Below are 22,233 nucleotides of genomic sequence, written 5' to 3' on the forward strand. Positions count from 1 at the left end.
GAGAGCATTTCAATGGCCACCAAACACACATAGAGATGCTCAGCATCATTAATCATCAGAGAGAGAGATGCAAGTCAAAACCACAATGACAGACCATCACTCCCCGCATTGTTTCCAAGGCTGTAATCTTCATGGAAGCAGCCTGCTACATCTTTCTGTGGAGGGGCTGGTGGTTCAGATTGTTTGGTTGCTTAACCATTGTGTTACCAGGGCTCCTAGAACGACCACAAACCCAAAGCACTGCCATTGAGTTGATTCTGACCCAGTGAACCTACCTATACAGGGTTTCCGAGTCTGTACATCTTAGTGGGAGCACATCTGCTCTTTGGGTGGCAGCCTTTCAGGACAGTCTCCACTTTGTCCTGAAGAGCAGCTGGTGGGTTTGAACCACAGACCTTGTGGTGAGCAGTCCAATACTTACCTAACAATGCCACCTGGACTCCTTTAGAACTATGACCAGGCATTCCATTCCATACTAAAAAAGATTCGAAAGACTTAAACAGAGACATGTACACCAATGTTCATTGCAGATTAGTCACTAAATGCCTATCAACAGGTGAGTGGGTAAACAAAATGTTGTACATATTTTTAATAGAATACTACTTAGTAGGAAAAATAAAGTCTTGATACATGCTACAATATGGATGGAACTTGAAGTCATTATCCTGAGTAAAATACAAGTTAAGCAAGTCTTCTAAGGGCAAATATTATATGATCTCAAGTCTATAAAAAGTCAAGAAAAGGCAAATGTATAGAGACCAAAGTTTATTAGTGGTTACCAAGAAAGGGAGGGGAGGTCATAAAGGGGGCTAATGGTGATGGGAAAATTGCATTGAATAAGGGTAATGTTGCACTGCTGCCTCTTGCTGTTACTAAATTGTGTACCTGAAAATGTCGCATTGGTAAAAGTTGTGTGATAGTTGTATTTGCAGCAACATAAGAAAAAGGAATAGCTGCTGAGGCTGCTTCTGGACAACCTAGCACATCCTGGGGTTTGCTTCTTCAGTTTGGACATTGAGAGTCATGGGTTTATGGGACATCCCAGTTAATTAGTCTGAAAATGTGCTATATGCTTCTATTCTACTTCCTACTTGGATGTGGACTGCCTGAGGTCTTGAAGATTTGCTAGTGGCCACTTAACACAAAATTGATCCCTATTCACCTGGAACAACAGAGCTAGGAGAGTCAGAAATGGAAAGATGATCGGAAATGTGTGCTAACTGTTGGTTGAGAATATACACAGCTGGCTACCTGGCTACCGTTACTAAACATTTTGATAAGGAATGCCATAGAAGACTATGGGCCCAAAAGGGGGAAATGCAGAACAGAATTTCAAATTTTCATAGACTCCAAGTTTTCTGGAGCCATGGGACCAGGATGAAACCATTCCCTTAAATATATCCCATAAAATCTTCATAAAACTGAACAAATAAAAACAAAACAAAAAACCGAGCTAGCAAAAACAGGTCTTCCTTGAGCATTGTGTTCTTGAAGAACTATCTATTGGGCTCAAATTGACAACAGCAACTTGGAAAAATAGATAGAAACCTTAGGGGCAATGAGTTTATGCTAATGAGGGAGGAACAGCTCAGAAAAGGGGTGAGCATGGTTATTCCATGACAAAGAATGTAATCAATGCACTAAATTGTACGTCTAGAAATGGTTGTGTTGGTGTGCTTTGCTGTGTATATTCTCGACCAACAAAATGAAAAATATACAGCATAACTAAAGGGGGAATATTCCTTTGGAATCCCCAATTCCGTAGCCCTAAGGTACTAAGGTCGCTTTCTGTCTCGATCAGTTCACATATTCTGGTTACTTATTTCCTGTAGATGGAATCCGATGAGTATGGGGTCTTTTATAACTGGCTTCTGTCCCTTCACACATTTTCAGGAGTCATCATTGTTGTATGTATCAGTACTTAATCCCTTTTCATTCCTGAATAATACTCGTAGCATGGCCTACCATACTTTACTTATCCATTCATCACGTAATGGGCATTTGGATTCTTTCCACTTGGCTCATGTGAATTATACTACTATACAACTTTCTGTGTACACATATGCTTTGATTTTTCTTAGCTATAGATGCATATACGTCTAAGAGCCAAATCGCAGGTCCTGTGGTAACTGTGTCTGACCTTCGGAGGAGCTGTCGGACTTTTCCAAAGCCACTGTACTGTTTCAAATCCCTGTGGCCAGTGGATGAGGGTTCCAATTTCTCTAGATCCTGACTACCACTTATTATCTCCCTTTCCGAAGTGCATCATTTCCCCACTTTCTTAATTCTTCCTCACTCTCTTTCAACTGTGTTTTGTAATTGTGATTCTGTAAGTCCTTTATGTCCCTGGTTAGATTTATTCCTAGATATCTTATTTTCTCAAATGCTATTATAAATGGAATTCTCTCCTTAATTCCTCTTTTAGATTTTTCTCTGCCGGTGTATAGAAATTGAGATAGTTTATTGTGCGAGCCTGGCCCATAAACACAAGTGGGATTAACTGAAGGGGAGAGAGATAAATGGCTTGGTGAGCCTCGCCTTTCTTGTCTCTTGCTCTTTGATCATCGGACCAGTGTGCGGCTTCCTTGCTTCTCCTGTGCCTCAATTTAAAGGCTACACTACCTGTGGGACGCCAAGCCTGCGGACTGTGTCGCTATAAGTTGAGGTCCCTTTAAGATATCGCTGGAGCTGGGGACTGGCGGTTGGTGACCTGGCTGGCAGTTGATGACCTGCCTTGTGATTGGCTGCTGTGCTGACATAGCCTAGCTCTCTCTAGAAATAGAGGAAGATCTGGCATCAGACAGAGACTTGAAGGCCTGCTAGTCTCTCAACTTTCTCTCACGGACGTGAGTTGCACTAAGCTATTTATAGTGCTTTCTAATTAACCGTTTATTTCTTTTATATGTATATGTATATGATTTAACAGTTCATTTCTTGTTATATATCTAATTATCTTTATAAATATATTAAATTATCAGCAATTTGGTTTTATCTCTCTAGAGAACCCTGTCTAACACAGAAACTGAACTGATTTTGTGTGTTGACCATGCTGACCTTGAAACTTTGCTAATAAGTCTTCTATTAGCACTAGAAACTGCCTGTTTGGGTTTGACTTTCATGTCCTCACAACTTCCTCTGAGGTTCGGGCTTTTTGTTTTCTTTTTTCTTTTTAAATATAAATAGAATAAAGTGTTTGATTTATTAAAAATATATTTATCTAAAAGCGCCAAATGTAGCTTAATGCTAGTATTGATGTTATTGGTGATTGTGAGCTCAGTTTCTGATCACGAGTCTTAATGTGAAGCAGAGTTTCTATTTTAAAATGTCTTATACTGAATATCTTTGGTAGGTAACACAGTAAGAAGGCAATGGTGGTTGCCTCTGGGAAAAATTGGAGAACTGGGCACCCAAGGTGGTAGTCATTCCTTTCACTGTGATTTAAATACAAAAACATTTACATACCTTATTATTTTAATTATAAAAGAAGCTGGTTTTGCTTTTATTTATCTATTTTTTATTAGTTGGGATTTATTACATATATCCTATCATTCCATATTTCAATCATATCAAGTAAGATTGCTACTACAATCAGTTTCCAAACATTCTTTTTCTACATGGACTCCTTGACATAGTCTCCCTTTGACCCCACTGTCACCCCTGTACCCCTCTCCCCCTGACCCTCTTATTCTACTTGCTGTCCTATATGCTCATCAAACCTGGCTTTCATATACCAAAAAATGGAAAAGCATATGATACAGAAGTTGTTTTTATGGGTACACAGCCTCATCTTTCTCCCAAGGAGCCATGGCTGGGTTTGAACCACTGGCCTTGTGGTTAGCAGCTCCAGGTGCTGCCCATTCCTCCAGCAGGGCTCCTCCAGAAGTTGTTGTTAATGACGGGTTTACATGCTACTGTTTTGAGAACTTACATAACTTTCCAAGTCACATGCCCCAAATGCACACAGCCCAGATTCAAACCATATCTCCCTCTGTGGCTCATGCTCAAACTCCACCTCCTCTTTCCCAGAACTGAATCTAAGACGAGATTCTCTGAAACGCCACTCTTGCTTGTGCTACAAAAGGAATCCTGGGCAAGCTGCACCTCAGTGTGTACAGTGGTTCGTTTCTTATTAGAAACGTTTCTCTATTTTTACTTTACCCCAAAATAAGTACTTCCTTGAGGTTCCCATAATGGATACAGCATGACCCTTTCTTGGTGTTTTATGTTGTCCTTCTCTTTAAGTAAATACCCTGGAGGTTCTCCCCACAAGTTCAATCAGGAAGTGGAGTAAGGAGGGGCACTCACTCAGCCGCAAGAACAATGGTCTCCAGATTTTGGTAAAACGTGTAATGACTTAAAAAGTTCAGTAGGTATTGTATATAAATAAATGTATACATATACCGCTATTTCACAAACAAGCCACTGCCATCAAGTTAATTCCTGCTTGCAGTGACCTTATGTGAGGAGCCCTGGTACTATAGTGATTACATGTTGGGCTGTGATCCTCAAGGTCAGCAGTTCAAAACCACCAGCTGCTCTTTGGGCAAAAGATGGGCTTTCCACTTCCATAAATAATTACAGTCTTGGAAACTCACAGGGGAAGTTCTACCCTGCCACATAGGGTCTCTATGAGTGGGCATCAATTCAATGGCAGTGAGTTTTGATTACTGGAGGAGAAAAGCCTCATCTTTCTTCCACAAAGCAGCTGGTGGGTTTGAACTGCTAACCTTGTAGTTAGCAGTCAAACACTTGCCCAACAGCACTACCATCGTTTCCTAATATATTCAATGATTTATTACTATTAATCTTACTTTAAATACTACTAATGCTCGACTTTCCACTCACCTTTTTCAGAATGAAAACTCAGATTGAGTCATCTCATCAGTGGCTCCCAGAAGATTTCCTCCTCCGTGGGAGCACAGCCCTGGGAGAGGTGAAGACAGGGGACTGGCACCAGGATCTGAGTTCAAAAGTCCAAGAAAATCTGGGCTCTAACCTCTAATGTAAACCAGAGAGTGACTTAAGAAACAGTTATGAGACCTTGACGACTTTCACATTCATTGTACATTTGGGCATAACTCATCTGGATCCACGGGAGCGCAATGGATCCAAGAGTGTGCTCTGGTGGACAAACCCCCAAGCCAGCTGGGGAAAGAGACCCAACCCCTGAAATGGTCTTGGAAACAGAACTGATAGAACTCACGGAAAGCGATGGGGAGGAAGTCGTTGACCTCACCTGTGAACCTTTAGAGCCCGCAGTGATTGACCTAACTCACAATGACTCTGCTGTGATTACTAGAGCGAGGAGGAGACCAAGGAGAAACACTAAACCACGTGAAGGTCAAGCAGGTGACTGCATGGTGAGCTGTGATGAGGAGGGGCAGATACAGGACAGAGATGTCTATGTGATCAACGGTGCTCACCACAATGCCCTGGGAGAAGAAACTTCAAGTTGCCCACCACCTGGCTCTATCTGGTGTCGCATTTGCATGGATGGGTATTCAGAGATTGAGCAAAGCAGACGACGCATCTATTCTACAGAATGTGGCCACATCTTCTGTAGTCAGTGCCTTTGCAGTTCCCTTAAATATACTAAGACGTGTCCAGTGTGCTGGAAAATTATCCGTGGCCATCAGTACCACCGCATTTATATATAACATTTGCTCTGTTGCTCAGGGACAGACAGACAGCCTGCCTAGTACTAAGGATTATTGACATCCAAATCTTTGCACTCCAAAACCCGATTTTTTAATCTGCTGTCTGGAATAGTAAGAAACTCTTTTGTTTCTACAAACACGCACTCCGTTTGTTTCTCTTTGTTTTTGTGCGGCAGGGCAGGACTTTGGTTGCACCAGCGCACCAGCGATGAGCAACCGTCCTTAAAGCAATTTTCTCTTTCTTTCTCATAGTAATCAATGTTTCGTTACCTGCAAGTGACCACATGGGAACCTATCAAAGAGGTACACCACCTTAGAGGTGACAGAGCAAATACACGGAAGGAACGGAGGAGACGGATAACTTTACAGAGGAGAGCACGTTCGGACTTCGCGAACGAAAAGAATAGATGTCACTCTTGTCTAAGCAGCCATTAGATTGGGTCTTGGTTAGGTTATTGGAAACCATATTGAGTCTCATGGATTAGGCAGGGTGCCGCTTCTGGATTTACTGACTCTGTTGGAAGTGTAAGTCAGTCTGTCCTCTCTGGCCTCCAACCAGCAGAGTGAAGGGGGTATTCAGGCAGGCAACTGCCCTGCGGAGTCTCCTAGTGGCCTGTAAATCCAGCCTCGACACACTGAATTAAGGAGGCCGTGTTTTGTGCTGTCTGGGACCTACTGGGCCAGATGGGGATTGCGGCATTCACCTTGGGTTTACAGTGGTGCCTGCCTTCCACCACACCGATCAACACGTCTCCATGCAGCTCTGCGAACAAACGAGTCCACACCTCGCTGTCTCAGCTGCTCCGGAGGCCTGGCTGGGTCAGAGGCCCTGGGAAGAATCCTCCACCGTCTTCCTTTGAGAGACTTGTGCAGGGCACACAGTTCAGCCTGCTCTTTAGAATTGGAGGGTGGTTAAAAAAAAAAAAAAGAATTGGAGGGTGGTAGCTGCTGGCCAGAGGAGCCCTGGTGGTGTAGTGTGTTACACATTGGGCTGCCCACGGCAAGGTCAACGGTTGGAGACCACCAGCTGCTCCTTGGGAGAAAGATGAGACGCTCTACTCCCGGAGAGCGTTCCAGTCTTGGAACCCAGAGGCGCAGTTCCACTCTGTCCTACAGAGTCGTGAGGAGTTGGGATCCGATCGACTCGATGGCAGAGAGCGCTTGGGCTGGTTTCTGTGCCTCCCTCTTTCGCTCAGAAGGAGGTCTGTAATGAAGCCTGGCAGTAAATGGTCCTCTGTGGCTTTACCAGGCTTGCTCCTCTCCAGGGAGGCCTAGTTTTGCCAGCGAAGGAATGCCCATTGTGCCAGTAAAGCAATGCCCGTGCCTGCCTACTCACCGCATTCCCTGCACTGCCACCCGCGCCCCTGATCTCAGTTGTCCTACTTGGGGTAAGATATGCACGGCCAATGTGATGAACGCCTTTATAGATTCTGTGGGTCTCTTTATATACTCTACAATAAAATGAGACAGAAAACATGAAAATGAAAACATCAGTTTTGGAAAATGTTCTAACTGTTATCTGTCCATGTTTTACTAGATCATCTTGGGCACATCGCGGTGGAAAGCTATTCATTGTCCGGTGGTATAGCACAATATGTCGCAAGCCTGGCTAATGCATTTTTTTTTTTTTGGCTAATGCATTTTGGTAAATGCATGATCATCTAACACCCCAGTCAAAATAGATGGTATTCTAGTGTGCTCCCTTCCAGGCGACCACTGTTTTAATTAGTATTATCATCAGAGCCCATTGGCTTCTGTGACTTCATTGTCTAGCCCCGCTATTGGGGAGAAAACTGAGATGGGGGTCTGGACTGTAAGCATTTAGAGGGGATTCTTGTTCTTGTCGTTGGTCGGTGCTATTGAGTTGGACTTGGCTCCAACCCATGGCAACCCGATGCACAACAGAACGCAGCCCTGACCGGTCCTGTGCCACTTTCACAATTGTTCCTGTGCCCGAGCCCGCTGTTACAGCTACGGCATCAGTCCCTCTGCGTGAGGGCCTTCATGTTCTCTGCCCCTCTACCAAGCAGGATGTCCTTCGCCATGGATTGCTAGCTCCTGACAACATGTCCAAAGTATGTAAGACGAAGTCTCACTATCCTTGCCTCCGAAGGGATAATAGGTTTGTTTGTTTGTTTGTTTGTTGCCTCACATTGTGTCTCTAAGGAGTTTGAGCAAGAAGGAATTCATAATGAGACCTGCTGTGTTGCAGGCTCAGCACGAGGCGTGTTGAATGTCGTGAGGTAAGAGTACAGACCTGGCAGGAGTAGGAACCGTAATAGGATGTGAAAACCATTTGAAGGGAGGGGGCACAGGGCATGTTAACAGGAATCGTTTGGTGTGACTTGTACATGGTTGTGGGAAGAAAGTGAGATGTTTAAGCTGGGAAAGATGATTCAGGCCACCCCCATCACGGGTGGGCTGTGTTATGCAAGGAGTGTAGATTTTAGTCTTGCTGCTAAGGGACTATTCGAGGCTCCTGAAGAGAGCCTCCAGAGAAAGCCTCTAAAGATTCAACATGATCCCAGTGACAGCTACAGACCCCGCTTAAAAGCTAGTGAGGTGAAGGGGGGAGGTGGAAGCAGGAAAGGAAGATTCTGGTGTTGATCTTCCAGAATGCAAGCGAGTTAAACGATGTGTCTGAGAAGACAAATAGGCTTGGTCTTTGTTGCTGAGCTAGCACACTTGCCCTCAATGTCCCAACAGCTTTGGGATAGCGTGGCCCGCAGGGCTTTGGAAGCCAGAAGACAGCGGAGGCAGGTTCTGGGGGGTGGTTGTTGGTCTAAGTTGGCAAGGATAGGCGTTCAAGCTCAGACGTTGCAATGCAGATTTCATTCCCAGGCAGCTTTTTGGAAAACAACTGCTGGGAGTCCGTTCCAACTCTGACGGACCCTAGTCGACGGGGTTTCTGAGTCTGTGCATCCGTACCGGAGCAGTCAGCCTCATTTCTCCCCTGCAGAATGCCTGCTGGTTTGAACCGCCGACCTTGTGTTTAGCAGCCCATGCTTACCCCACCGCGCCAGCAGGACTCCTCTTTTGAAAAGTGGAAGCTGATTTGGCCGGAGCGGAAATGGGATGAGTGAGGTGGATCATCACACGTCACGACTCGGTGTTCGAGCTAGCTGTAGACCAAATGAACCACACAGGGAAATCATCTGGCAATTTTCATGTCTTTTTCGGATGTTCACACGCATTTCACCCAGAGACTAGAAAGCCCAGCTTCTTGGGTTTAGATTGAAACTGAGCTTTTCAAGAAGGAGTAGAAAATTTCCAAAGGGAAAAGAGTGGGGCCTGCCTTTCACCAAGGACTGGTCTGTCTCTCGCCTGCCCCACCCTGAATTCATCCCGACGGCCAATATTGACTACAGCTGCCTGGTGCTCTCCAAGTTCCTCAGAGAGGTGGTGCTGTGGGTCAGGCCTTTCTTGCAAGGTTGGCAGGTCAAACCCATCAGTCTTTCTGTGGGAGACAGACGAGGCTGGCTGCTTCCGTGGAGATCCAGTCTCCGAAGCTCCAGGGGGCAGTTTGACTCTGCCCTGTCGGGTGACTGTGAGTCAGAATCAGCTCGATGGCCGTGAGTTTGTGTTTTCATTTCCTCTAAACAAATCAGAGCCACAGGGACAGCATCTGCTTTCAACTTTTAGGTCCAATTAGGTCCCTCTGCTTACCGCTAAAATCTGCATCCTGGGATAGTCAGGGAGGTGTTAATCAAGTAAATTAGGTTCCAACAATAGCATTAACCCAGTGTCTGTTTGCAAATCACTTCTTCCCCGGAGCAGGCGCAGGTGCAGCAGTAGTAGCAGCGTCGGCACAAATGCACACATTCCCTCTGAATGTCTATCGCCTGTTCTTGAACTTTTCTGAAAGGCTCGTGGATACTTAGGACCAACGAATCTCCAGAAGGCCCCGGCCTTTGTCTTTAAGCCCTGCTATTAGCCGCTGCCCTTCAATCCTGGACAGTTCTAGTCCTCGCGGCCTAGGTTGGGTCCTCAGGGTCCTCCGGGTTAGGAACAGCACGCTATCCTCACAGCCTTATTTATACAGGTTTTAGACATTTGTTAATACCCAGTATTTTAAACGGAAAACTTCAGCAGCTTTCCCCTTCCATCTTCAGTTATACAGTCCAGCTCCGTGGTATCGTGCAGGTCGGTTTCTCACTTTGCGAAATCTTCTTTCCCCCTGACCCAGGAACTCAACACAAAGATAGCTCTAATGTGCTAACAACCCTCGCTTAAGGGAGGGGTGGGTGGGCCGTCAAAAGGGTCGCATTCGCTCTGAGCTCTTTTCTGCCTCCTAGCTTTCAACAGGCAACAAGATCCTAGGGCACCTTCCCTTCTGGGGAGTGACATGCAGGCCCCGGTATGGCTCTGCAGTATCAGTGACATTGTGAAGGAATCACCCAGGAGCTGCCAGCATCTAGCAAGGAGGGAAACACTGGACCTCCCTTGGCTCCCCTGCTGAGAAGAGATCTTTAAGAATCCTCTGTGGAGCCCTGGGGCCCTGCCGGCTGAGGGTCGGATGGCTCACTGTCTGCTCGTGAGAAAATGGACAACCTTGGAGACCATAGGGAGCAGTTTTTACACTGTCCTATCCATTCACGATGACTTGGAATCAAGTGATCCAGTGGGCTGGAGTTTTCATTTCCTCTAAACAGGAGACCCGGAAACAGCAGCTGCTTGCTTCTGCAACTGATGCATTGCCGGTACTGATTCATTCATGCCTTCATTCATGCACTCATCCATTCATTTAACCAGTGTCGCTGCATGCTGAGAGTATGTTAGCGCCTGGTAGCGAAAAAGATGAACAAGACGTTCCTTTCCTCCAAGAAGCTCATGACTAGTGGAAAAAGATATGAAAGAAAAAAAAAACAAGCAAAAAATACAATGAAAGAAATAATGCAATGTAAGAAATACAACAAAATATCCCCAAGGGGCTACTAAAGTACAGAAAGAAGTTGAGGTTCTGACTCAACAGAATGAGGCACTGCCTGGTCCTGCGGCCACTGTGCCAATTCGTCTCACTGAGGGTCTTGCTGGTTAGAGCTCAACCTCTACCAGGAATGATGCCCTGCAGAGACTGACCCCTATTGGTGATAGGTGCAAAGCAAGTGAGACAGTCCCACTGTCCTTGTTCCTGGGGAATGCTCTGGCTATACTTCTAAGATGTGTTTTTTTTTGTTCTTCTGGAAGTCCGTGGTATATTATTGGATATATTCTTCACTGTGTTAGTCTGGGTAGACTAGAGAAGCAAATCCACAGAAACTCAGATGTATAAAGAGAGAGTTTTATATAAAAGGTAAGTGTACATTAAGAAACCCAGTCCAGTCCAAGCCTATAAGTCCAACACCGATCTACAAAGTTCTCTTCAAACTTACAAAAGACACGCAATAATGCCAACTGCAGGAGGAAAGCCAAATCAGTGAGCAGGTAAGCATCTCAGCACTGGCAGGGGTCTCCACGCGGCTGCTCCAGCACCCAGGGCTGCATCAGGGTAGGTTCATGTGGCTTTTCCTCAGGGATCTCTCACAGGAAGTGAGCCTTGCCGGCTGAGGCAGAGAACTAGTTAAGGCAGCTGCAGCCTGGTCTGACCATCAGAGAACAAGAAAGGCGAGGCTCCGAGCCATTTTCTCTCCAATCTTCAATTAAGCCCACGTGTTTATCGGCCAGGCTGGCACAATAAACCTTAACTATCATATTCACCAATGCCATAATTCAAGGAATCAATTCTTCTTTAGTCTTCCTTATTCATTGTCCAAGCATCACATGCATATGAGACCACTGGAAAGATGGTAGCTTGAGGCAGATGCACCTTACTCCTCAAAGCGGTATCTTTACTTTTCAATGATTTACAGACAGATTCTGCGGCAGATTTGTCCAGTGTCTTTATTTACTGTTACTTCTAATGTAGTGATTATCAATCCAAGTAAAATGAAGCCCTTGTCAATGTCAATATCTTCTCCATTTATTATGTTGGTCCAATTGTCAGGATTTTTTTTTAATTCCCTTTCAGCCACAATGGCCATCAGCAATGATATCACACATTTCATGTCCTTTTCTGTATCCAGATTGCCTGCATGGCAGTTCCCTGCCCATCTACTGCTGCAACAGTGTTGAAATTATCTTCAGCATCATTTTACTTGCATGTGATATTAATGCTATTGTTCAACAATGCTTGCATTCTGTTGGGTCACTTTTCGTTGGGATGGGCACATACATGGAGTTCTTTCGGTCAGTTGGTCAGGTAGCTGTCTTCCAAGTCCACTGGCATAAATGAGTGAGCATTTTCGGTGTTGCACCTTCTTGTTGAAACATCTCATTGGTATTACATCAATTCCTTGAGTATTGTTTTTTTTTTGCCAGTGTTGTCAGTGCAGCTTGGACTTCTTCCTTAGTACTATAAGTGCTTGATCATATGGTACCTCCTGAACTGGTTGAAAGTTGACCAAATTTTTTTTGGGGGGGGAGTACAGTAACTCTCTGGAATCCTTCCATCTTTTGATGCTCCCTGTATTGCTCCATATTGTGACCATCGAACCCTTCAATATTGCAACTCGTGGCTGGGATTTTTCCTTCACTTCTTTTGGCTTGATAAATACTAAATCTGTTCTCCCTCTTTGGTTTTCCAACTCCAGATCTTTGCATATTTCATTATAATACTTTGTATTTTCAACCCACCCTTTGATGTGTTCTGTTCAGTAATCTTATGTAACCATTTCCCCCCATTCACTTTCACCACTCTACATTCAAGAGCATGTTTCCGAGTTTCTCCTGACATCCACTTTGGCCCTTTCTTTCTCTCCTGTCTTTTAAACGATGTTTTGCTTTCTCCATCTATGATGTCCTTGATGTCATTCCACGATTCAGCTGGTCTTTGATCGTTAGGGTTCAAAGTGTCAAATCTGTTCTTGAGATGGTCCCTAAATTCGGGGGGGAGATACTCAAAGTCACACTTGGGCTCTTGTAGACTTACTTTTCTTGAGGTTCAATGTCACTGTCTACTGCTTACCCTCTCCTTCCCCCGCGCACATACCCATGGTTTTAAAATAGTACAAGAAAGACTTGAAGTGCCGTTTGGTGGACATTGGGATCTTTTGTTACATTAAAACCCCTCCAGTGATGGAAGGGGCTCTTAAGAACTCCCATTTTACAGATGGAGTAGTGGATGCCCAGAGGAGTTAAACATCTTAGCCAAGGTTACTCAGTGCTCTGGTGGGAATAAGACTTAACGTTTAGGCCAGTGTTCTTGCTCCTGCAGTAAAGATTCAAGAATGTATGACTCTAGGATCTAGTCCAATCATCTATATAAAACACTAAAAATTTAGCCAATAATAAGATAACATTAATTTTTCTGGCTAGGGTTTTAGATGTTCACCAGCATTTCCTAGTGATGTACATGGCAAGGAATTTAACCTGATGAATTCCATGCACAGTCAAGGTGAGCAAGACACAGCACTACCCTGCAGTTGTTCACAACTCACCAGTTGGGCAGATATGTCATCAGACAAAGTACATTCTGTACAGTCGTACAGTCGAGGGTGCAACAGAAACATATACAGCAGTGGCTCTCAACTGGGAACAATTACTCACTCTGAGAGACATTCCTCAATGTCTGAAGTCATTTTGACCATCACAGTGGGTGCCACTGGCCTATGGTGGGTAGAGAGGGTGGGGCTACTTACCCAGCACAGGACAGAATTACTTGGTACAAAATGCCAGTAGGGCTGAGGTAGGAAATCCCTGGTGTTGAGAACACAAATCATTGTGATGGGGGGTGGGGAAAGGATAAAGCTTGAGGGGTGGTAAGGGAAGAGTTTACTGAAGAAATAATGATTTTGGAGTGGGGCAGGTGAGGATTATGGAATGGCATTAAAGGACAGACGTGTAAACCCACAGAAATATGCATATTTGAGTAACCCTAAACATCGGGAGAAGAGTTATGAGAGGGCTGGATAGCTAGGCAGAAATGAGAAATTCAAGAAAACATACTGATTTTAAAAGAATTACTTTAGAAAAAGTTGTTGGGCTCTAGGATGGCTCTCTGTTCACCACTCAGAAGCCTAGTCTAGGTACCTACCATTGTGAGCTAAAACGTGAAGGAAAACGTGAGATGAGACTTTTCTTAGCCTTCTTCCTTCCAGTGTGGAGTTTTCTGGGCCTTTGGTACTTTCTCAGAGGTACAGTAAAGGGCTGTCTCCAGGGAATGTGAGTTGAGTTCAGTGAGGCTCAATAGCTCTTTATTTACAATAACTGTTGTCCCAGTGCTGTGACTGAACCATGAGCAGGGCGAAGCGGTTATTTCTGAAGTGTTACGCTTAGAGTCCAATGATGAAGCTTATTCCTTCTTTCCTACACTAGCCTTGTCCAGAGCTGTGGATCTGTGAACCTTAAGATCAGACCACCGTCTCTAATCTAAATGAGTTCAATACTCACCACTAATAGGGTGGTTAATCCGTTCAGGGTTTATCTTCCTCTTGAGCAAGGGATGATCAAAGCAACTGACCAACTGCCACGGAATCTGCCAGATCGCACTCTGGCCTTGCCCCTTCTCCCCAGCACCTGCTCTCTCGCTCCTATGCTGTGCTCTGTGTCTGCTCCAAGCAAGCGAACAGGCCTTTGACTCCTGTCTGCAGCCATCCTGGTGCCGTTGAGCTCGGATCCAAGTGCCCGCTCATGTCCTCTGCAGCCTGCTAATTGAGTTTCATGGAGGTGTGCTACCTTGTTCTGACTTGGCATGTTTTCTAGGCGTGGTGTGGACAACCAGATCATTGAGGGTGATTTGGATTTCGGACTATTAAAGGGAAGTCAGGGAAATAGGTAGCTTGTAACTTCTATGCTCACTGCAAGTCTAGGAATAACTGGGGATTTGTTCTCGAAAGGCTGGTAGGAAAGTAATGAAATCCACTATGAAATCTTGAGAAAAATCAGACTAAATGCCAAACCCAAGTCTACTTTCCTCATTAATGAACCTTCTACATGTTAGATGGAAAACATATTATGTATAACTGGTTTTGCTCCTTATACTGTTGTAATTTGATATTTTATATTTAAAGCTGACTTGATTCTCACAGAAGATTTAAAATGGAATTATTTCTTTTAAGATCTCTTCAGATCTAAAATAAAGGACACTCTATTCTCCTGAATGTAAGGTTTTCAGTATCACCAGGCAGACAAATGAACGTCCTTATTTACTCCAGTAAAGCTGTGGGGGAAAAAACAAAAAAAACCTTAATAAATTCATCAGCAAGAAACTTTAACATATAGGTCCTTGTGCTCTGAGATATCATTTCGACTAGTTTCCATTTATAAGGTTTAATGTCATTACATATATAAAAATTAAAGTCAGATTTTCATTTCCTTGATCATGGGCCCTTGAGATTTTCTCTCACTCTCCTCTATCCTTGGCTATAGAAGCCAACCAGGCTATAAACATTTGGTTTCATAATTCCTAGAGGAAAATATTGGCAGAACCTCAACTGACAAATTCAATTATAATCAAATGATAAATAATGTCAAGAAGGAACATTAAAATTACAATACATAGCATATTAAGGGTTCACAGGGGTGGCAGGGTGGAGGAGGGAGGGAAAAAAGAGGAGCTGATATCAAAGGTTCAAGAAGAGAGATAAAGCCTAGAGATTGTTGATGCCAATAATTGTACATGTCCGCTTGACATAATGGATGTATGGATTGTTATATGTAAGAGCCCCCAATAAAATGAATTATTTTTTAAAAAAGAATTAACATTAAATAGTTATTTTCACACCACAGAATTCATTCTTTTAAAGTGTACATTTAAGCATATTCGCAAACTTATGCAGCCATCACCACTGTTTAATTCCAAAGTATTTTTAATCACCCTCCAAGAAATCCTCACACCCCATTTCCCTGTCACCCACTTTTTGTTGTTGAAGTTAGGTGCCATCGAGTTGGATCCCACCCATAAGGACCCTATGCACTACCGAACGAAACGCTGCACGGCCCTGGGCCATTCTCACAACTGTTTTCATGCCCATTGATGCAGCCACGGTGTGCTTCCATCTTGTCCAGGGCTGTCCTCTTTTTATTCTCTGCCCCTCCACTTTACCAACCATCCCGTCCTTCTCCGGGGACATGGTCTCTCCTGACAACACGTCCACGGTATGTAAGACAAAGCCTTCCCATCCTTGCCTCTAAGGAGCACTCTGGCCTTATTCTTCCAACACAGATTGGTTTGTTCTTTGGCAATCCATGGTACTTTCAATAGTTTCCACCAGCACCACAATTCAAATGCATCGATTCTTCTTCGGTCTTCCTTAGTCCATGTCCAACTTTCACATACATATGGGGCAGTGGAGAATACCATGGCTTGGGTCAGGCACACCTTAGTCCTCTTCAATCCTCTAAAGAGGTTTTGTGCAGCAGAGTAACCCAATGCAATATGTCTTTTGATCTCTTGATGGGTGCTTCTATGAGTATTGATAGTGGATCCAAGTATGACAAAATCCTAGACAACTTCGACCTTTTCTCCATTTACTGGTATAGTTGTGAGGAATTTGGTCTTCTTTATACTGAATTATAATTCATATTAAAGGCTACAATCCTTGATCTTCATCAGTGAGCACTTCAAGTTTCTCTCCTGAGTATTTGGCCAAACTTCAATTGGCAAGATTGGTAATTGGACAACAACCAAATCAATGACATTAAATGTAGAGTCCTATGTACTCTTATTTTTAAATTGATCATTTCTTTATATTTGGGTAAATCATTCAAATGTCATAAACTGAAAGGCAATAGTAATATATAGATTACTCCATTTTCTGCACTCAGTTGAACGGACAATTACGTGGAATTTTCCACCCTCTGAAAACTGCTAATCTACATAAATATGTATTTTAAGCACATTAAATAAAATTACTAAATTATGTCTACTCCCAAAAGTACAACTCTGGTAAGGCAACTCTTATTCTGAATCATCTTCAGTTCATCAGGTTCTCCCATAAATTTTCTACTTCTCAGAACACATTTATTTTTTTAAAATTGGCTTCACGTGGGATTTTTTGTACTCACATAGTCCTTAAAGGGCATGTTTTTCTAGGTTCAGTGTTCTAAGCACATATTGAGAGAGTAGAAAATAGCTCCCTCATATAGCCCCTGCAATCAATTAATCAATCAACAAATAAGGAAATGATAGCTAGAATTTATTGAGAATTTGTTTTGTAAAATATAGGGTTGCAACATGTTGCAAGAATTCTGAATTAAGGAGACTTATTGTTTTAAAAATTATTTTAGTATTATTATTTTAAAACATTTTATTGGGGGCTCATACAAGTCTTATCACAATCCATCCATCCATCCATTGTGTCAAGCACATTTTTACATTTGTTGCCATCATCATTTTCAAAACATTTTCTTTCTAATTGAGCCCTTGGTATCAGCTCCTCATTTTTCTCCTCCCTCATTAACCCTTGATAATTTATAAATTATTATTTTTTCATGGCTTATACTGACCAATGTCTCCCTTCACCCACTTTCTGTTGTCCATCCCCCTGGGAGGGGGTTATATGTAGATCACTGTGATCGGTTCCCTGTTTCTCCCCCCACCTTCCCCTTCCCCTTCCCCTGCTGGTATAGCTACTCTCAACATTGGTCCTGAGGGGTTTATGTGTCCTGGATTCCCTGTGTTTCCAGCTCTGATCTGTACCAGTGTACATGCTCTAGTCTAGCCAGATTTGTAAATTATAATTGGGGTCATGATGGGGGTGGGGCAGAAAGCATTAAAGAACTAGAAGAAAGTTGTAGGTTTCATCAGTACTATATTGCACCCTGACTGGCTCATCTCCTCCCTGCATAATCTCCTCCCCACAACCCTTCTGTAAGGATGTCCAGTTGCCTGCAGGTGGGCTTTGGGTCTCCACTCTACATGCCCCCTCATTCACAATGATAAGATTTTTTGTTCTGTGTCTTTGATGCCTGATACCTCATCCTTTTGACACATGATCACACAGGCTAGTGTGCTTCTTTGTTGCTTCTCAGCTAGATGGGTGCCTGTTTATCTTGAAGCCTTTAAGACCCCAGATGCTATATCTTTTGATAGCTGTACACCATCAGCTTTCTTCAGCACATTTGCTTATGCACCCACTTTGTCTTCAGCAATTGTGTCCGGAAAGTGAGCATCATGGAATGCCAGGTTAATAGAACAAAGTGTTCTTGCACTGAGGGAGTACTGGAGTAGAGGCCCAATGTCCATCTGCTACCTTCATACTTAACCTATAAATATATGTACATAGATCTATTTACCCATTGTCATATATAAATATATTTACATAAGCACATGCCTGTTTTTAGACCTTTATAAATGCTCTTTGCCTCCTAGTTCTTTCCTCTATTTCCTTTTTCTTTCCTCTTGTCCCACTATCATGTTCAGCCTTCATTTGGGTTTCAGTAATTCCGCTTGGTTACATTGCCCTTGATCAAGCCCTACCCCCTTGATCAGGCCTCCTACACCCTTCTTGCCATCGATTTTAGATCACTTGTTGTTTCCTTGTCCCTGTGCTTATTAATACCCACTTCCTTTCCCCCACCTTCCCATCTCCCATGTAACCCCGGAACCGTCTGTCTGTTGTTTTCTCGACAGCTTGTTTGTCCCACCTAACTTATCTAGATAGACCTGCAGAGATAGTATTAAGCACAAAAACAAGACAAAGCAAAACAAAGCAACAAAAGAAAACAAAACAACGACAAAAAAAAGAAAAGCCTATAAATAGTTCAAAGTCAGTTGACTTTTAGGAGTGTTTTCCAGTTGTGTCTGATGGGGTGCAACGCCCTGGCCCCAAAGTCTATTTTTGGTGTTCTGTCTGGACTCCCTTGCTCTGCTCCCTTTGCTGATTCTGTTGCATGCCCTTAGTGTTTTGCCTTAGTGTGGTGGGGTCATATGGGGCACAATTCCTGCACTGTGTCTCCAGTGTTGTCCCCCGTAGCACTATGGGTCAGTGAGGGACGTCATATCTTGTAGTGGGGCTGGCCCGATGGTCCTGTCTGGGCTTTGGCTGCTCTCAGCAGGAATATCGTCCTGCTTGGTGGGCCAGGTTGTGCTCCACTCTCTCTTCCTCCCCCTTCATTTCCTCTTGTGTGCTCTGATCAGACATGTCCCTCTTCCTGAGCTGTAGCTTCAGTGCTGTCCTCTGAAGTGAATTCTTCTGGAGGAGGGGGTGCCATCCACGTAGTTGGGATTGGGGCCAGCCCCTCAGACCTCTCTATTGGTTCCCTACTTCATACCAGTATGTTGTATTTATGTCTTGGAGCACCGGGTTGAATCTGGTCTCTCTTTCCCTGTGGAGATATAAACAATACCCTTTTTTAAAAAAAAAAAACCACAAATTATTTTCACAGGCTGTATGTAGGGAGCATCAGAAGGTACTGGAGGCAAACAAACAAATAAATAAATAAATGGTCAGTAAGTAAAAGTAAATAAAAAGTAAAATAAATAAAAAAGAAAATATTGGAGGCAGAGGAGGGTTAATTAAATTATTTCTATTATTAGCTAGACTTTCAATTCTTTAGCTTGTTGGTCTAATAAACGGAAATAGGGAAGTCAAGGGAAGAATCTGATTTAAGGAGAAAGATGAGTTCTGTTTCAGTCATACTGATTTTTGAGGTCCCATATGAGAGCTCAGAGATAGAAATTTGGGAGTCACCTCTAGAGCGGTTGCATGTAAAGTCATGGGAATGAATGGCTTACTTGGTAAGAAGAAAATATATAGCTAGAAGAACGTTAAAGACAGACCAGATGACTATTACATTTCGGAGAGTTAAATAGCTCTTTATTAATAGCAACTGTTGGTTGCCTCAATGTTGTGAATGGACCATAACAGAGAGAGAGAGGAGCCAGTTGTAGCTAAAGAAGTAGTAAAAGGCAGAACTAGAGCAATGTAGTATTTCAAGGACTGAAGGAAATACCGAATCAAAGCATATGAAGATAGAGCATAAGTCATAATGCTTAGCCAACTCAACGGTGAACTTTAATAATACCGTTTCAATAGAATACTAGAATACAGGGTTGATACCAAGGAGTTAAAATCTGTTGGAAGTAGAAATTTAAATAAGTGACCTTAAACAAGCAGGTAAGCTCACTGACTGAGAATAAACATTCAACAGTTGTACAATTTGGGTCTTTAGCAACCAAATGACTCTCTCTGCCCCAAGTCGCTATTTCTTATGCCTTTGGCTTAACTTTCAGCTCCCAGGTTTTGTTTCCTAATAACTTTCCTTGCCATGACTCTTCATATCAAATTGTACCTTATGACAATCTTTACACTTTGCTCCTACTGCCAATTTTCTCGGCAGAAAGATGGGGCTTTCTCTCCTCGTCTACAGGGTCACTAGGAGTTGGCATTGACTCCATGGCAGGGAGTTTGGCTTTTTTCTTTTTGATCAATTTTCCAATTCTCTCCTTGTTTCCAGATTCAAAGTCAGAAGAGGCTCGGATTTGTCCGGATCATCTTTTTGCTTTAGAACATATCTTGGGCTTTTGGATACTCTATGAAATGGATCCGGTGCTCATTTATATCTTAATCAGTTGCAGTCTCGGGGAGTGGGTACGGGCGGTTTCGTGGTATAATTCTCGGGCTCCACACCAGAGACTTGGGTTCAATTCTTGGCCATCGCAGCTCAAGTACTCTTGCCATCTGTCTGTCAGTGGAGGCTTGCTTGTTTCTAAAGTCCTGGACAAGTTTCAGTGGAGCTTCTGGACTAAAACAGAGTAGAAAAGAGAGATCTGGCAATCTACTTCTGAAAATCAACGAGTGAGAGCCTTATGGTTTGATCCTGTTGAGCGTGTGACTGGCCTGAGTTGAGGCGGACTCACTAGCAATAATAGGGATGCCACAAGGTGTGTGTAAACTTGTCCTTTAGCACAGGCTGATTAACATGCCTACTAAGTGTTGGCGATAAGTCTTAGTCTAAAATTTCAGATGTGTTAGTATTAGCATGTAGAATTTCTTACAACACAGCATAATATTGACGTTGAATCTCCATTCCTGTGTATGAGAGAGAAGTTCAACTTGTGATGTATTGGGAGAGGCATCCATACTGATTACTCTGAATGTCTGTTCCCCAATCTGGTCAATTTAGTAATGCCATCTGAAGGCATATGGAAATATCTCCATCTCCTCCACATACATAAAAACATACACACTTGGCCACCCTCTCAAAATACAGAGAAATGGTGGATAAAGTGTAAACAATAGTTGAAATAGTGGAGCAAAACCTGATTTTTTAAAATGTTCTCAGAAACTCATTCTTTAACGCAGAACTACAAGAAGGGTAAAACACAAACAAAATGTACTTTCAGTAAAATTTGAGACATCTGTAAGCAAACTGAGGTTACAGACTTTGAGGAAGGGCTGTAAGTCTAAACAGGGATGTGAGGAAGGACTCCTACAGTGGGAGAGCTGACACACAGCTCAGGTGACTCAGTTTTCCAAAGAAAATGCCCTATCTTTAGGGTCAAGACAAGTTTTTGTATAAACAATAGGCAAACAGGCAGATGCAAGAGCTGTCCCACGCTCATTGGCCACAAAGGTTAGAGATATAGGAAATGTGATATAAGCCATATTTGTGGAAGCACTGTTAGTGAGAGAGTGCGAGAGAGAGCGAGAAGGGGACTTATGGCATTGTAAGCAATCCTAGCAGTGCTGACTGTGGGGATAAGGGGAGTCTGGTCTGTAAGATCTCACGCATTGACTCCTTCATAAAGAATATAGCCTCCAGTTCATTTTAAAAGCAATTTAGCCAGGAAAAAAGAGTAAAGAAAATGTTCTAAAATTGATGTGGGTAATGATTGTGTAATTCTTCTTGATGCAATAAACTATTGAATGGTAAAGTATGTGGATTATGTGTCACTAAAACTGAAAAAAGAGAGAGAGGAAATAAAAAGCAGGACTAGAAGGTTGTGGGGTGGGGGCAGGGAGTTTAAGTGAATGAGAATAAACCAACCAAAATAGACATAGCAGGAAGGTTGACCCAGTGAAGGATGTAACGGACATCATGCTCATTAGGACCATTATTTCTAGAAACTGTTGAATGGTACTGGCTTTTGCTGTGTACCTATTCACCAAGGATAAAATAAAATATAATTATTAAGAAAAATACAGCTTCAAATATGATGACCCTGTCTCCACTCACACACCCAAACCAAACCACACACTGCTGTTGAGTCAGTGCAGGCTCAGGGTGACTCTGGAGGGCAGAGCAGCACACAAGGTTTTCACCACTCTCCCCCGCCCCCATTTTAATTGGGAGCTCCTACAGCTCTTATAACCATCCATCGTTCACTTAGATCAAGTGTGATTGTATAGTTGTTGCCACATCACTTTCAAAACATGTCCTTTCTTCCTGCACTCTTTGATATCAGCTCCCCTTTATCCCTGCCCTCCCCCACCCTGTGGGAAGGAGAGTACCAGAAGAGAGTGTATCCAGATGAATCCTTTAATCTCATCTATTTAGAAGTCTGGCAGGCTGGGTTTCTGGGGATGAAGGAGGCCTTCACCCTTGTGAGTTGGAAGTGAATCTGAATCACATTCTCATAATTAATATTGTTCCC

General features: G+C 43.2%; 1 protein-coding gene and 1 long non-coding RNA gene across 3 annotated transcripts in view; both read left to right on the plus strand.

The window, feature by feature from the left end:
* LOC123521274 overlaps positions 1-6,570 on the plus strand; it is an 11,997-nt gene extending 5,427 nt beyond the window's left edge. The window contains exon 2 of the long non-coding RNA XR_006679744.1: positions 4,855-6,570. This is a non-coding gene — a long non-coding RNA (uncharacterized LOC123521274). The remainder of the gene's footprint in view (positions 1-4,854) is intronic.
* Positions 6,571-6,667: 97 nt separating this feature from the next.
* The window catches only part of TRIM69 (tripartite motif containing 69), a 35,142-nt gene continuing 19,576 nt past the window's right edge, over positions 6,668-22,233 (plus strand). Inside the window, exon 1 of one of the 2 annotated variants that reach the window (XM_045286550.1) lies at positions 6,668-7,045. The gene's annotated coding sequence lies outside the window, so the exon portion shown is untranslated. The remainder of the gene's footprint in view (positions 7,046-22,233) is intronic. The other variant, XM_013006370.3, reaches the window with a different exon arrangement.

The sequence above is a fragment of the Echinops telfairi genome, unplaced genomic scaffold (assembly GCF_000313985.2).
Source record: "Echinops telfairi isolate 266 unplaced genomic scaffold, ASM31398v2 ScPeMD7_8;HRSCAF=38, whole genome shotgun sequence".
Lineage (NCBI taxonomy): Eukaryota > Metazoa > Chordata > Mammalia > Afrosoricida > Tenrecidae > Echinops > Echinops telfairi.